At 32.5% G+C, this 18,495-nt stretch overlaps 1 protein-coding gene and 1 pseudogene across 1 annotated transcript in view; both read right to left on the bottom strand.

The window, feature by feature from the left end:
* Nucleotides 1-18,495, bottom strand: part of LOC134234595 (elongation of very long chain fatty acids protein 7-like) — a 216,358-nt gene that overhangs the window by 132,836 nt on the left and 65,027 nt on the right. The window lies entirely within an intron of this gene.
* Nucleotides 345-16,352, bottom strand: LOC134234576 (elongation of very long chain fatty acids protein 7-like; annotated as a pseudogene).

Raw genomic sequence — 18,495 nt, 5'->3', positions numbered from 1 at the left:
AAGCACAAAATTATATTTGTAAGGCATAATTAGAATAAATTTGAATTAATTTTGTAAAGTTGTGCCTATAGAAAGGGATTTCTAAAACCTTAAAATCAACATCATATAATAAATGTATCAACACGTTAAAGACATATTATAAAAGCTGATTTGTCGAATCAAAGATTATAAAAGAAAACCTTTAACAAAGAATGAACTTAAAACTGTTTCTATTTCTAATTATCATTTTTAACATTCATGCAGATTATGGGGTACATGCTGCTGGAACTATGAACATAGTTAGCAATTTATGCAGGAGGTGGTGTCTAAAATAGGAGAAATGTCAAATTAACTTACAGGAGGTGGTGTCTAAAATAGGAGAAATGTCAAATTAACTTACAAGTCATAGCTAACAAAAAAATATTATAAATAAACAAATGGATATGGTAAGAACTATAATTGAAATATTTCTAATTAAACATGTGTTAATTAGACTTGGCTTTGACTCCATTGGTAACAGCTCCGTTGGTCTTTGGTTTTTTATAGGCGTTTCTGTAGAAGTCTGCGAACATGACGAGGAATATAACAGCGTAGGCTAGAATCCAGTAAACAAACAGTGTGAGGTAGTTACAGTCTATAAACAACAGCTGTATAGAGTGGATCTTTACCAGGATAAACTGGGTCTGTCAGAAAAAATAAAGATTCCTTACTAATGTGTTCACATGTACAATTGTGTATAATTTGAGAGTCATCTTGATTGTATTTTTATATCAGTTAAAATAATTATGGATTGGAATAGCTGCAGAACTGTAGCCTTGTGGTTTTATACATTAGTCTTAGACCATAACACTGCAGATCTTGTAATAAAACAAGATGCCCATGGGCCTTACTGGTCACCTGAGCATCATGCAACAACTTTTCAATGATTGAATTTGGTTCATGTTTTTAACTAGATCTTATCGCATTCACAATTTCCAAAGAGGCACCATTGCTAATCATAACTATACACTTACAATGTTAAGTTTGATGCATAGATGCTTTATGTCAAATCTGGTAGAAATTTGTAGAGTGGTTGCAGAGAAGAAGCTATTAATGTTCAAATGTTTAAAACAAACGAGGAACGCTGCATGATGAACAAAAATGGATGAAACGGATAGCAGTAGGTCACAGTCAAAGTCAAAGACCTATATATATATAAAACCATAAAGCAACAGTTTTTCAACTAGGATTTGAAAAAATTAACTTTCGTGGAATCATTAATTTTTGAAGTCGCTCAATTTTCGTGAAATGCATGGGATTCTCTAGTTTATGAATTAATATTCTCCACAAATTAATTAATTCGTATGGTTAAAAAGTCATATTTCCCTTCCTAGGCATAAGAGAAGGCACAAAAACATACCCACAAATCCGTAAAATTTAAGAAATCCACAAAAATTGGCTCTGGTCTCGAATGATTCCAGAGTATTTAAATAATCATACTAACGTCAATACAATAGAATTGTTACATTAACTGATAGGTAAAACTTCCTCTTGGGAAGTCAAATTAAAGTAGATGAATTATGCACTTTTCACTTGACTTTAAATTTATTGTGACCCACTTACTATCTGCATAGATGTCATGTATTTTTTCCACCAGAGATATTTTTGGTACTGGGGCCCAAGGGCTGCCATACCATAGTAAGTGTACATCACCAGGTGTATAAAGGAATTCAGCATAGAGTGAACGGTTCCAAATCCACCTATAATTTAAAATACAGAGGGTGAGGGAAAGGTACAAAAAAATCAAAGGTAAATGATTTTAAGGACAAATACCTGAGGTCAATAACAAATACTAGAGATCAAGGACAATTTTCTGCGACCCAAACAAATTCAAAATTAAGATACTTATGCACAACAGTCGTAGAGATTGATAAATCTTCAGAATTACCTCCTACAAACCACCAGGGGAAGGGCATAATTCAATGATGAAAAACATGCAAAAATGAGGCCTGGTTAAACTTTTTCCTCATCACAAAGAAAACCTGAAAAAAACATGACTTCAGATTTATATTCAGATACTAAGTTGTTGGTTTTCATTGTATTGTTGTAAAACTAATCTGGTATGATAACAAATCTTCTAGAATTACAAGTTGAAGATAGAACAGAACTTACTGTGTCGAAAAGTTCAATAAATTTAGAAAAATAAAACATCCAACAGACTTTCAGTATCTGAAAATAAACACAAGCTCTATTATAACACAAGTTATAGCTTCTGGTATTAGTTATTGTCAGTCAAAAGTGTCTTAAATGACGAGGCCATGGGCAGGGCTCAAAAGTATTATTGACATGAAATTTTGTATTTTAAGTTAATATCTTGCAGACAACATATAAAAATGTGAGTGAAACATATATACAAAAAGTAGAAGACGTTGATTATTGTCATAGAAGAATCTTATCTAGGTTTGATTATCTAAGTTTGATTTCATTGCCATTTCAGTTTCCAATATGCTTTGCATGCACATATGACTTGGTGTTTAATTACCTGCCTGCAGTAAATCTTATGAAGTATATTTCAAGAATTTAATAACTTGATTTTCTTCAAGCCTAGATCTCTCTATGAGAAATATATTGCTGAAAATCAAGAATAATTAAAAACTTTGAATGAAGCCATTTTTATAACTCCAAAGTTTGTGTTTGATTTTTTCACTAGAGTGTTTTTTTTTTGGAGAAATTAAGTAGGTAGGTTTTCAATTGTTTTTTGCTTTGTTTGTTCGTTTTTTAATGTCCCTCTTACGAATTTTTCATTCGCAATCCATCACAAGTTAAATGCACTACCGACTGGGCTATCCAGGCTCATACCCATGGCTCCAACCATTACACATGTTCAAGAAACATAAATATGACAACATTAAAACCTTTGTATGATACAGACCCCAGCATTAAAACCTTTATATGATACAGACCCTAGCATTAAAACCTTTGTATGATACAGACCCTAGCATTAAAACCTTTGTATGATACAGACCCTAGCATTAAAACCTTTGTATGATACAGACCCTAGCATTAAAACCTTTATATGATACAGACCCTAACATGAAAATCTTTATATGATACAGACCCTAGAATTACAATCTTTATATGATACACATCCTAGCATTAGAACATTTGTATGATACAGACCCTAGCATTAAAACCGTTTTATTATACAGACCCTAGTATCAAAACCTTTATATGATACAGACCGTAGCATTAAAACCTTTGTATAATACAGACCCTAGCATAAAAACCTTTGTATAATACAGACCCTAGCATAAAAGCCTTTGTATGATACAGATCCCAGCATAAAAACCTTTGTATAATACAGACCCTAGCATAAAAACCTTTGTATGATACAGATCTCAGCATAAAAACCTTTGTATGATACAGACCCTAGTAAAAACCTTTGTATGATACAGATCTCAGCATAAAAACCTTTGTATGATACAGACCCTAGCATAAAACCTTTGTATTATACAGACACTAGCATTAAAATTTTTGTATGATACAGACCCAAGCATTAAAACCTTTGTATGATACAGACCCTAGCATTAAAACCTTTATATGATACAGACCCTAGAATTAAAACCTTTGTATGATAAGACGTTAGCATTAAAACCTTTGTATGATACAGACCCTAGCATTAAAACCTTTGTATGATACAGACCTAGCATTAAAACCTTTGTATGATACAGACCCTAGCATTAAAACCTTTATATGCTACAGACCCTATCATGAAAATCTTTATATGATACAGACCCTAGAATTAAAATCTTTATATGATACACATCCTAGCATTAAAACCTTTGTATGATACAGACCCTAGCATTAAAACCTTTTTATTATACAGACCCTAGTATCAAAACCTTTGTATGATACAGACCCTAGCATTAAAACCTTTGTATAATACAGACCCTAGCATAAAAACCTTTGTATGATACAGATCCCAGCATAAAAACCTTTGCATGATACAGACCCCAGCATAATAACATTTGTATGATACAGACCCTAGCTTAAAAACCTTTGTATTATACAGACACTAGCATTTGAATTATAGTGTTTCAATTTTTTTTTTTGGAGAAATTAAGTTGGTTGGTTTTCAATTGTTTTTTGCTTTGTTTGTTTGTTTTTTAATGTCCCTCTTACGAATTTTTCATTCGCAATCCATCACAAGTTAAATGCACTACCGACTGGGCTACCCAGGCTCATACCCATGGCTCCAACCATTACACATGTACAAGAAACATAAATATGACAACATTAAAACCTTTGTATGATACAGACCCCAGCATTAAAACCTTTGTATGGTACAGACCCTAGCATAAGAACCTTTGTATGATACAGACTCTAGCATAATAACCTTTGTATGATACAGACCCTAGCATAAAAACCTTTGTATTATACAGACACTAGCATTAAAATTTTTGTATGATACAGACCCAAGCATTAAAACCTTTGTATGATACAGACACTAGCATTAAAACCTTTATATGATACAGACCCTAGAATTAAAACCTTTATATGATACGGACCCTAGCATTAGAACCTTTGTATGAAAAAGACCCTAGCATTAAAACCTTTGTATGATACAGACCCTAGCATAAAAACCTTTGTATGATACAGACCCTAGTATTAAAACCTTTGTATAATACTGACCCTAGCATTAAAACCTTTGTGTGATACGGACCCTAGCATTAGAACCTTTGTATGAAAAAGACCCTCACATTAAAACCTTTGTATGATACAGACCATAGCATTAAAACCTTGGTATGATACAGACCCTAGCATTAAAACCTTTGTGTGATACAGACCCTTAATCCTTTCTCTGAGTAATCTACAAGTTGACATCTCAGACTGTACCCATTGAGCCACCCAGCCAGCAGAATCTAAAAAAAAGCTCAAGTTCTCAACAAAACTTGTAAGCACCTCAAACAAAACAAACAGCCAGCAGATATTAGAAAACAAATATCTTATCAAAATACATTCATACAGGTTACTCTCGATGGTTCAAACTTTGATCACTAGAAACTCTCGATATCTCGAAGTAAACCTTTGGTCCCCTTTTTCCCTCAATTTATTTCTCAGTGTTTTAAACTCTATTTCTCCCATAGTTAAAATATGCAAGCCAATCAAGATAAAGCCATATCTTTAATATTATGTATCGCTTTGAAAAATCTGGTGAAGGAGCCAATCGAGTCGCTGAGTAGTCAAACAGAATATTGCTATTCACTATGTTATCATGAAATTTAAGAAAAGGTAAATTTTGAAACTTTAAAGAACCGTTCTATTTATTCAATTTGCGATCATACAATCACGATATATACACTCCCACGTTTTAAGGTGGTGGGGGTATAAGAAATATTGTTATACCCCTACTAAGTAGTCTATCTATTTTTTCTTACTTTAAAAAAGTCCAACAGTTTGACGGTTTTCCCCGACTGTCGGTCCAAGGAACTATTAAAATTGACTGTTAAAACAGACTGTTGCTTGCTAGCGTCATATGGCGCGAAACTGCATTATATTTTTCTCATTCGGCAAACATTAACTGATTTGCATAACCTTGATTTAAATGTAATCAGCCTAGGATTGCCGAGTAATTTACACACGTTAAGATAAACAGAATGTCTCATGTTCGTTTTGCTGCGGAAAATGAAGATGAAATCCAGTCGATACTCGAATGTACTTTCAGATATTGTTGATCTTAACGACGAAGAACTTGCTCTCCTTCTTGACAACCCAATGTTTGGAAATTTTTAGAACACCGGCGACAGAATTCCTATTTCACAAAATCAATCATTTCTTCTCATGGATGAACATTACGATTGGCAATTAAAATGTGATTAAATTTATTGTAGAATTCAAATGTATTCTTCTACAAGTTCTAGCTAGGCACCCTAGTAGCTTTTAACTTCAAAACTGTTTGCTATGTCATTCTTGTTTGTTATGATTCATGATTATTAATAAATACATAAAAATGATAAAGTCTCTCTCTCTCAAAACAATTTTACTTCTGTTTAAGATATAGGAATTTGATTTGGTAGGAGTATAACAAAACAGTTAACAGACTGGAGCTTTGGGAAACAGTTGATCTGTTGGACCGGGGTGCAAGCTATTGACCGCGGCCTACGGCTCTATAATTCTTTCTTTCTTTAAATTGATCTCAACAATGGAATTGCAAGGGGGTGTTTCCATGCATGTACTTTTTAAGGAACAATACTGCATTTCTGAGGTGTTTCCAGACGTCGATATTTCTTACATGTTCAGATTTTTTGTTCTTTGTTTCCCGGATTACTGTTTGTATCTTTGACATTAGGTTTTAAGGATAATTTCAATGATAAGATCTTTCATAGACAAAATGAACGATCTGAGCACCATTTTTGGAGACCAGGTATTCCAAGAAGGATATGGAGATAACGAACAGTATTAAATCTCAAAGTCCATAAAACAATACAAAATAGGAGCAGATCAAACACGGACCCCCGAATCATCAGAGGTGGGATCAGGTGCCATGGAGAAATGAGCATCCCCTGCTGACCGTTCACACCGCCGTGTGCTCCTTGTCAGATCGGGAAATCACAGCCAAATCAGTCGACAATTCAGTGTATAGATACAGGACTAACAATTGGTATGAAAAACGTCAATCAGCATTTGACTCAATGATAAATTGTATTTGCTGACAAGGTCATTGTATCGATCATGGAACTTACGAAATGATTACTTTAAACGAGAATGCTGATATTCTTGTTTCATCAACTTGCTTGTCAATAATTTACATCGTTTTAGAAATTATTCATACGTAGAGCATGCTCTTGCGTATCAAATCAACTGAGAGCGCAATTGGTACCCATGGGAATTCCAATAATCAGATGTGGAAACTAAAAAATTCTTAAGAACTTTTGGACATTTTTTATACATTGAATTGACGAAAATTCCTAACCCTAACCCTGACAGAAATTGCAGAACTATGTCGCTGATTTTTTAACTGGCGCTAAGGAATTTAACGTGGCGGGGCCGCCACGTTTAACGGCTCATGGAAAACTCTGTAATATTATCAAATGGACTGGAAACAGGTTATTAAAACTTACGAGTTCCTTCCCTTTTTATAACTATATGTCATGTAATTAAAATACAAGTAGCACATTGAAATATAAATACAAAAGTGATGCAGGTGAAATACTCAGTATTTGTTGAATAATATAGCAATTTAAAATTTACAGGATTCATCAATAAATTTGTGCACAGCAGCAACAATATAAATTATGTAATAGTTTCTTCAGGCAAATTTTTATAACCAACTAATAACGAATTTGTGTCAATATTGACCAATTTGTCAAGCAAAAATAGGCGGTTAAAAAGATATTCACAGCGTTTGGATAATTTCTACATGCAAAAAGAAATGATAAACATCTTCAATCTTTCCAGATGAACAACAAGGGCTGATAATAATATTTCTTTTTGGAAGATAATAATTAAGTATACAGTTGTCTAAGTTTAGTGTGGATTATCTTTGTATAACGTTTATAATTACCAAATGAAAAACAGATCAGGGGATTTTTAATCGCTGTACCTAAGGATGACGTTAACTGAGGTTTCAGAAAACAGAAAGAAAATTTTATAAAGAATAATATGCTAAATCACTAAATGGATTAAAAAAAAATTTAGTGTTATTTCAATATCAATCAAAAAAATGTAAAATTTCATTATTCGGTAGTAAATACTAATAAACAGGAACAAAAATCAGTGTATGGTAATTCTGAGGAAATTCTGACTAAATTAAATTTTTTATTTGTCATTTTTGTCATTTTCTTTCTTGCAATATTAATCAATGTAAAGGTTACATGTATTTTTACACAACATATTGCAAATATTATAGGTGTTAAAGCTCATAAATTATTTAAAATAATAGATTTCTATAAGATAAAGAAATTTTAAAATATGACAATAAACCATTCCAGACAACATATCTTAATAATTTGATCATTGACCCCATATAATATTAATACCATGAGAAGTAGGGCAGCAAAAGTAACTTGAGGTTATAAATAATTTTGAGTTCTTTCCATTTAGATTTTTTAAATATTCAATTCAAAATGGGGAAAAAAATAAATATCACAAAGGAAATTCTGACGGTAATAGTTATTACGTTTATGGCCCAAACTCTAATATTTTCTTTTTATGAAGCAAAGCTGTTCTGTTGCTATGATATTATTCAAAGAGTTCTGTTGCCTGTAATATTTTGTGAGTAAAGAAAAAACTGATCACATTGTTAAAAATTGATGTATTTTCCAAAATGTACTGAGGAGCCATAAGCATAAAAAGTAGGTCATTAACCTAGTTATTTGAAATTGAAATTTAACACCAGAATCATAGCTATACAATGTGCTATAGGTGGTTTTTCGTTCTTGTCAGTGGAATTTTTAGTCTTCCTTAGTAAATGTATACCATAAGTTTTTATCGAAACTTATCGAGTGTCTGTCTTTAATAAATTCCACTGTTCAATAGCGTCAGAAATAAAAGACCTTTTATATAATTTTAATCTGTATCTTAGGGCAGAGTATTGTTCTTTATCACGGGTATTATTTAAAATGTTTTCACGCTTGTTTGGAACAATATCATTCAAATATTCCGGTACACTACCATTATGAATTTTGTAAATCGTTGTCATTTTTACAAAATAGTGCCCAACTTACAATGTTTCGAAGCCAGTTTCAGAGTAAAGTATTTCTCTTTACACAAAAATTGGAAATTTTGTAACAATTCTAGCTGCAGATAATTGAACTCTCTCGAGTTTATCGGCATCATTGTAAGAGCAGCCATCCCATACAATTGAAGTAGATTCAAACGAGGGTCTGATAAATTTGGCATACATCGTATAATTTTGAAAGGTGTGTTCTGCCGATTTTAAACTTAATTTTTTTTTCAAAAGCCAAAGTTTCTTATAAGCATAATTTACAATGCTATCAATGTATTCTGACCAGCTAAGGTTTTGTGACAACAATAGACCTAAGTGACAATGAACTTGGACACACTCCAGTCAGTTACCTTTAAAAAATTATTTAGGCATAACAGAAATATTTTTTTTTTTTTGAAAAAAGTAACATTTTTTGGAAGGGTTGATTTTAGAAGCCACTGATTTGACCAGAAAGTATTGTAATGTAAATAGTGTTTACCAAATTTGAATTTGGCGCCATAAGTTGGCAGGTCACGTGACTTCCGCTCTAAGGGTATATAAACGCCATGCCATTGGCGTCAGTACATTCAATGTTGGTTTATCTACAGAAGCAGAAGGTTGTGTAACACAAGTTTAGAGGTAGGCCGACAGTTTCCCATAAGAGAACGTGGATCAGGCATCCTTAATCTCGCGGGAATAGTTCGACAAGTCCTCAGTGGACATACATGTATAAATAAAAGTTTCTCTAAGTGTAAAGTGTTGAGTAGCCGAGTACTCATTTGTTTAGTACTCGTGAGAGCGAAAGGTTTTACTCATTAGTTGAGTAGTATTTTGATTACTGTAAATTTGTATAGTTAGTATTTTTTTTTATAGTGATTTGTTTTGTTAGGTAATTAAGGGTAATCATTTTTATTTTATACGAGAGGAACTCGTATCGCCTTATTTGTATATTTTGCAGGCGATTACTTTTGTATATATAGGTTCGTATTTGTATATTTTGCCAGGCGAATATTTTTTAAGTATTGTTTTTGAGTCTCGGTCTCAGTTTAGTAACTGAGGGATCCAGTATCAGAAGAGAACACGTTACGGTATTCTATAGAAAGATTTGTCAAAACAAAACCGTCTTTCAATCTTATTAGAAATTTCTGTTTAAGGATTTAGGGCTTTTTAGGTCACCTGAGCCGAAATTTTCTTCTCAAAAACAACTGGGTCAGAAAACCTGAGACTTATGTGGAAGCATTCTGGGACAGCGTAGATTCTAAGTTGTTAAAACCATGACCCCCGGTGGTAGGGCGGGACCATAATAGGGAATCAAAGATTTACATAGAAATATGTAGGAAAAAGTTTTTTTTTAAATCTTCTTCTCAAGAACCACTAGGCCAGAAAAGCTTAAACTTACGTGAAAGCATCTTTGAGTAGTGTAGATTCTAAATTATTCAAATCATGACCCCCTGTGGTTGGGCGGGGCCACAAAAGGGAATCCCAATTTTACATAGGAATATAAAGGAAAATTTTTTAGAAACATTCTTCTCAAGAACCACTGGGCAAGAAAAGCTGAAAATTATGTGAAAGCGTCCTAGGGTAGTGTAAATTCTACATTGCTCAAATCATGACCCCCGGTGGTTGGGTGGGTCACAATAGGGAATCCAACTTTTACATGAAAATATACAGGAAATTTTTTAAAAAATTTTCTTTTCAAAAACAACTGGGCCAGAAATGCTGAAACTTATGTGGAAGCATTCTGGGGCAGTGTAAATTCTAAGTTGTTAAAATCATGACCTCCAGGGTAGGGCGGGGCCACAAAAGGGAATCAAAGATTTACATAGAAATATGTAGGAAAAAAGTCTCAAAATCTTCTCGAGAACCACTTGGCCAAAAAAGCTGGAACTTATGTGAAAGCATTTTTGGGTAATGAAAATTTTAAATTATTCAAATCATGACCCCCTGTGGTTGGGCGGGGCCACAATAGGGAATCAAAATTTTACATAAAAATATATAGGAAAAAAGTTTTGAAATCTTCTTCTCAAGAACCACTTAGTTAGAAAAGCTGAAACTTATATGGAAGCATCCTGGGATAGTGGAGATTCTAAAACTTACCCCCGGGGGTAGGGCGAGGCCATAATAGGGAATCCAAGTTTTAAATAGAAATTTATAGAATATACTTTCAAATCTTCTCAGGAATTACTAGGCCAAAAAAGCTGAAACTTATGTGGAAGCATTCTGGAGTAGTGTAGATTTTAAATTGTCCAAGTTATGACCCTTATGATAGGGCGTTGTGGGTCACAATATGCATTACAAGGGGGAAATTTGGTTAAAAAAAAACCTTTAAAAAACGCAAAGTCAAAGATACAAGGGTGAGCGATGTGTTACCCATGGACCTCTTGTTATTCTTTGAATAACACTATTTTATATCAGTTTTCATACATGCTACAGATAATACCTGTAATAAAAAATGAAAGTATATTTATTGGATTTTTTTTCTATACTATTTATAGCACCTGAAACTTTTCATTCCAAACCGCTATCAAAAACAATACAAAAAATTGTAGGAAGATGTTTTACCTAGTGTAACGTATTTACAATAAATCACAGGGACCGCACCTGGTCATTTCCAGGGTTTGGGGTGTTCAACATTAAATGATTGAAATATAATCTTTTTGGACTGCCGAAAAAAAAATGTCCTAACCTTATCCAGGGAAATTAAAAACAATAGTAAATCACGATAGCGCTCGCAGGCAAGCAACAATGGGTAGTCCTAACCTAACACTTAAATAAGATGCCCGATCGCCCTCGGACTTCCCCTTATACTGTAGGATGCCTTTTTCAGGAGGTACAGTATATGTAATGGCCCTTCAACCACCACCCTCATTGTAAGATATATTATTCTGGATAGACAATGAGTATAGCAGCCTGGACGGACTGGTCAGCCAATGAAGACGAGACACAACAAACTATGGCTAGCCTGTATATTGGAGGTCATCCTTGTTTGTGATAAGCCTTAACTGGGTTGGCCTTCCAAATTCACTCTTTAACTGTAAAACAGGCGAGGAATATAAGACGCGAATTCTTATTTCGCGACACTCGTCTTCTATCCTTGGCTGCATCCGCCGATCAAACACTGATGAATCACTGCGGAATCTCGATATTTATACACAATTAAAGTCAGGTGACGTAAACAGAGACTAATTAGGAACTCTGCATGGTCAAACTTGAAAATTCCGAAATCATTACACTATAAGAGTCAATAATGTATACACACTATTATGTATCCTCCCTACTCATGTCATTTCTAAGAGACCATGGAATTAAACTCTGGCTTACCTCGTATTTTAGTATAATTGCTCTGTGATATTGGTGAGATTTGTTAATACCACAGAATCTGATATTTCTGTTTCATTTTTACAAGAAAAAGACGTGAATGGTAACCTTACAATGAAACTTTTTAATAAACGTTTAATCATTCACCTTTCAATCGCCAACAACAATTACTTTCATGTATATACCATTATGAGCTGCAAATGGTGTTTATGTCGCTCAGTTGATTTGATACAGAATGGCATGCACTACATATAAACAATATTCCAAGCCATTGGCAAAAAAAGATACAAAGAGTCTCGTTTAAAATAATCATTTGGCAAGTTCTTTGAGCGATAAAATAACCTTGTCGGCAAATAAAATCTATAATTCAGTCAAATGCTGACTAATGTTTTTCGTATTTATTGTCAGGCTATTATTTACATATTGAATTGGACAGTTTTTCTTGATCATAACAAGAAGCACAGATATAAACGGACAACACTGGGTCTGATCCCACATCTAATGTTCCTGTCCAGCCTTTCTACGTTTGCTCTCTTTGCACCGATCTGTATTATAAAGACGTTAATGTTAATCTAAGAACCAAGAAATATGATAAACGTGATTTCTTTAACTTGTCTATCGTCAACTTCCCTTACTTATGCAGTTATACCTTCATCACCTGCATACGGAGTGTATATATCTCAGTTGATTCGATACACAAGATCATATTCTTCGTATGGACAATTTCTGAACCGAAGTTAATTATTGACAAAGAAGTTGATGAAACAAGAATATCAGCAGTCTCGTTTGAAGTCATCATTTCGTAAGTTCCCTAACAAAAAAATACTATAATAAACTATTGTTAACTATAGTTTACTATAGTTAACTATAGTACCAAAGTAATAACATTTGAACTTTGATTAACTGTGGTGAAAATTTATGAACTTTGATTTAATAGTGAAAACTTTGGAACTTTGATTTATTATGGTGAAAACTTTGGAACTTTGATTTACTATATTGAAAACTTTGGACCTTTGATTTACTATGATGAAAACTTTGGAACTTTGATTTACTATAGTGAAAACTTTGAAATTTTGATTTACTATATTGAAAACTTTGGAACTTTGATTTACTATAGTGAAAACTTTGGAACTTTGATTTACTATAGTGAAAACTTTGGAACTTTGATTTACTATGCAGAAAACTTTGGAACTTTGATTTACTATGCCGAAAAATTTGGAACTTTAATTTACTATGATGAAAACTTTGGAACTTTGATTTACAAAGATGAAAACTTTTGAACTTTGATTTACTTTAGTGAAAACTTTGGTACTTTGATTTACTATGGTCCAAACTTTGGAACTTTGATTAACTATGCTGAAAAATTTGGAACTTTGATTTATTATGATGAAAACTTTGGAACTTTGATTTACTAGGATGAAAACTTTTGAACTTTGATTTACTATGCTGAAAAATTTGGAACTTTGAATTTCTATGACGAAAACTTTTGAACTTTGATTTACTAAGATGAAAACTTTTGAACTTTGATTTACGTTAGTGAAAACTGTGGAACTTTGATTTACAATAGTGAAAACTTTAGAACTTTGATTTACTATAATGAAATCTTTGGAACTTGGAAAATTATTGGAAGATAAAAATTGAGTCGTTTAGTATCAAAATATTTGCTTCATTAACTTCAGTCAACATGTTTTTTTTCTAATGTTAAATAAACACAAATATTATTTTTAAAAACTTAATTAAAATATATAAGTTGTTAAAGTAATTACAAAAAACATTGGAACTTTGATTTACTATGGTAAAAACTTTGAAATTTTGATTTACTATGGTAAAAACTTTAGAACTTTGATTTACTGTGGTGAAAACTTGAAAACTTTGATTTTCTATGATGAAAACTTTGGAACTGTTATTTACTATGCTCAAAAAATTGGAACTTTCATTTTCTATTTCGAAAACTTTGGAACTTTGATTTACTATAGTAAAAACTTTGGAACTTTGATTTAATATGTTGAAAACTTTAGAACTTTGATTAACTACGGTGAAAACTTTGGAACTTTGATTTACTATAGTGAAAACTATGGAACTTTGATTTACTAAACTAAAAAACTTTTGAACTTTCATTTTCTATGGCGAAAACGTTGGAACTTTGATTTACTATAGTAAAAACGTTGGAAATTTGATTTACTATTGTGAAAACTTTGGTACTTTGATTTACTAAGGTGAATACTTTGGAACTTTGATTTTCTGTGGCGAAAACTTTGGAACTTTGATTTACTATAGTGAAAACTTTGAAATTTTGATTTACTATGATGAAAACTTTGGAACTTTGATTTACTATACTGAAAACTTTGGAAATTTGATTTACTTTGGTGAAAACTTTGGAACTTTGATATACTATAGAGAAAACTTTGGAACTTTGATTTAGTATGGTAAAAACTTTGGATCTTTGATTAACTATGGTGAAAACTTTGGAACTTTGATTTACTATGGTGAAAACTTTGGAACTTTGATTTTTTATGACGAAAACTTTTGAACTTTGATTTACTAAGATGAAAAGTTTTGAACTTTGATTTACGTTAGTGAAAACTTTGGAACTTTGATTTACAATAATGAAAACTTTAGAACTTTGATTTACTATGATGAAATCTTTGGAACTTGAAAAATTACTGGAAGATAAAAATTGAGTCGTTTAGTATCAAAATATTTGCTTCATTTACTTCAGTCAACATGTTTTTTTCTAATGTTAAATAAACACAAATATTATTTTTTAAAAATTAATTAAAATATATAAGTTGTTAAAGTAATTACAAAAAACATTGGAACTTTGATTTACTATGGTAAAAACATTAGAACTTTGATTTACTGTGGTGAAAACTTTGAAACTTTGATTTTCTATGGTGAAAACTTGGGAACTTTTATTTACTATGCTGAAAAAAATTGGAACTTTCATTTTCTATTTCGAAAATTTTGGAACTTTGATTTACTATAGTAAAAACTTTGGAACTTTGATTTAATATGGTGAAAACTTTAGAATTTTGATTAACTACGGTGAAAAATTTTGAACTTTGATTTACTATAGTGAAAACCTTGGAACTTTAATTTACTATGCTAAAAAACTTTTGAACTTTGATTTTCTATGGCGAAAACGTTGGAACTTTGATTTACTATAGTAAAAACGTTGGAAATTTGATTTACTATTGTGAAAACTTTGGTACTTTGATTTACTAAGGTGAATACTTTGGAACTTTGATTTTCAATGGCGAAAACATTGGAACTTTGATTTACTATAGTGAAAACTTTGGAACTTTGATTTACTATAGTGAAAACTTTGGAACTTTAATTTTCTATGGCGAAAACGTTGGAACTTTGATTTACTATGGTAAAAACGTTGGCACTTTGAATTACTATTGTGAACACTTTGGTACTTTGATTTACTATGGTGAAAACTTTGGTACTTTGATTTACTATGGTAAAAACTTTGGAACTTTCATTTACTATAGTGAAAACTTTGGAACTTTGATTTACTATGATGAAAACTTTTGAACTTTGATTTACTATACTGAAAACTTTGGAACTTTGATTAACTTTGGTGAAAACTTTGGAACTTTGATATACTATAGAGAATACTTTGGAACTTTGATTTACTATGGTAAAAACTTTGGATCTTTGATTTACTATGGTGAAAACTTTGGAACTTTGATTTATTATGGTGAAAACTTTGGAAGTTTTATTTTTCTATGGCGAAAACGTTGGAACTTTGATTTACTATAGTGAAAACTTTGGAACTTTGATTTACTCTAGAGAAAACTTTGGAACTTCAATTTTCTATGGCGAAAACGTTGGAACTTTGATTTACTATAGTAAAAACGTTGAAACTTTGATTTACTATTGTGAAAACTTTGGAACTTTGATTTTCTATGGCGAAAATGGTGAAACTTGGATTTACTACAGTTAATACTTTGGCACTTTGATTTACTATTGTGAAAACTTTGGAACTATGATTTACTAAGGTGAAAACTTTGGAACTTTGATTTACTGTAGTGAAAACTTCGGAACTTTGATTTACTATACTGAAAACTTTAGAACTTTGATTTACTATGATGAAAACTTTAGAACTTTGATTTACTTTGATGAAAACTTTGGAACTTTGGTTTACTATACTGAAAACTTTGGAACTTTGATTTACTATGGTGAAAACTTTGGAACTTTGATATACTATAGAGAAAACTTTGGAACTTTGATTTACGACTTTTCAACTTTATACACAACAATTCCCCACGACAAATTAAAATCCAGGCTTTTTGATATCATTGACAGCTGCTTCTTGAATAAAAATGGAACTCGTTAATTTACTTACCTCCTCATTGGTCATGTGCAAAATTATTTTGTTAAAACAGATTCTGATTGCGCACAAAAGTACTCCGAAGGTGACATCAAAAATATGCTTGAGTTTCTGATTAACAACATCTATGTGGTTTTTTGAGACCAGGTTTTCCAACATTCTATTGTAATTCCTATGGGTACAAATTGGGCTCCGTTATTAGCAGACTTATTTTTATATTCATATGAAGCAAAATTTATGCAAAATCTTATGCATAAAAAGAAGAAAACTCTTGCTGTGGCCTTCAATTCGACATTTAGATATATCGACGACGTATTGTTAATTAATATTTTTAAACTTTCATGTTAAATACTAAAATTTGATTGGTTTAGACGCAGTTAACAATCTGTTTTATTACCCTCATCCTTAGCAACACCCGTAACAACGGGTAACACAACGGTAATGCCACATGCGTGGAAAATTATGCGCGCACGGTTCACCGTAGAATTCTCAAAACGTCAGTTGTGCGTTTGAAAGAACCGGAATAAACTTGATGTCAATAAAAGCTTGCGTCCGATGTAACTTACTTGAAAACAACAAACGACAGACGAAACATGCTTGCGATTACAGAAATAACGAAACTTTAGATGATAAGGGACTCGTAGAGTATCAAATAAACAATAAAGGGGTCAGGAAATCTTTTTCGAAGTAACGGGGAGTTTGAAAGCTTTCTAAACGTGAACGAAAAGGCGATCGACGATTTGTATTGCTGACATATTAAATCAAGAAGACATTCAGTATAATGAAATAAATGGTGCCTGTTTTGGAGGGTAACAGTTGAAACAGTTGAAACTGAAACCCCTCGGAAAACCATTGTCAACCTCCGCTGATGTCAATTTCAACTGTTACCCTCCAAAACAGGCACCATTTATATAATGGTAATTTCCATTCCTACGTCGATACGATATATCCTGGTGAGCTTGAGATAAAAGATACCATAGAGTCCGACACCTCTGTTTCATACTTGGATATTTTACTTGAAAAAGTCACTAATGGTAATCTACCAACCAAGTTCTATGATAAACGTGATGACTTTAACTTTTCTATCGCCAACTTACCTTACTTATGCAGCAATATATCTCAGTTGATTCGATATGCAAGAGCATGCTCTACGTATGAACAATTTCTAAAACGAGGTAAATTATTGACAAGCAAGTTGACGAAACAAGAAGATCAGCAGCCTCGTTTACAGTCATCATTTCGTATGTTCTATGGTCGATACAATGACCTTGTCAGCAAATAAGTTTATCATTGAGTCAAATGCTGACTGACTTTTTTCATAACAATTGTTAGTCTATTATTTATACACTGAATTGACGACGGATTGTTTCCGTTATTTCCTGATCATGACAAGGAGCACACGGCGGGTGTGACCGGTCAGCAGGGGACGCTCACTCCTCAATGGCACCTGATTCCACCTCTGTTATTTCGGGGGTCCCTGTTTGCGCTGCTCTTATTTATATAGTTTTATGGACTTTGAGATTGTATACTGATCGTTATCTCTATATACTTCTTACTATGGTGAAAACTTTGGAACTTTGATTTACTATAGTAAGCTATAGTTTACTATTATATTTTTAGTTAGGGGTCTATGGTCGATAGAATGACCTTGTCAGCAAATACAATTTATCATTGAGACAGATTCTGACTGACGTTTTTCTAACTAATTTTTAATTGATTATTTAATGAATTGACGATAGATTTTTCGTTATTTCTCGATCATGACAAGGAGCACCCATCGGGTGTGACCGGTCAGCAGGGGATGCTCACTCCTCTATAACACCTGATCCCACTTCTCATGTTTCAGAGGTCCATGTTTGCTCCGTACTATTTTGTATTGTTTCATGGACTTTGATATTGAATACTCCATATGCTCCTTTAATTGACTTCTGAGCTTGGTTACTACTGTTAGTCATCTCCTTGTTTCATCCAAAGGTTCGCTTCAGGATATCTTAAATTATACCAAATGTAATCCGAGATTCTTCTGACCCCAACCCCTGCTTTGTATTGTGACTTCTACTCCCCTGCGCAAGTCTCAATATAAAAGCAGGGATTAGAAATCTCGGATTATACCAAATGTACTGTGTAAAAAGGAAATCTAAAGTGATAATGAACTATATTGAAGCTCAAAAGT

The sequence above is a fragment of the Saccostrea cucullata genome, unplaced genomic scaffold (assembly GCF_032062105.1).
Source record: "Saccostrea cucullata isolate Sc308-1 unplaced genomic scaffold, CSIRO_AGI_Scuc_v1 ctg571, whole genome shotgun sequence".
Lineage (NCBI taxonomy): Eukaryota > Metazoa > Mollusca > Bivalvia > Ostreida > Ostreidae > Saccostrea > Saccostrea cuccullata.
This window is presented reverse-complemented; position numbering and strand designations above follow the sequence as displayed.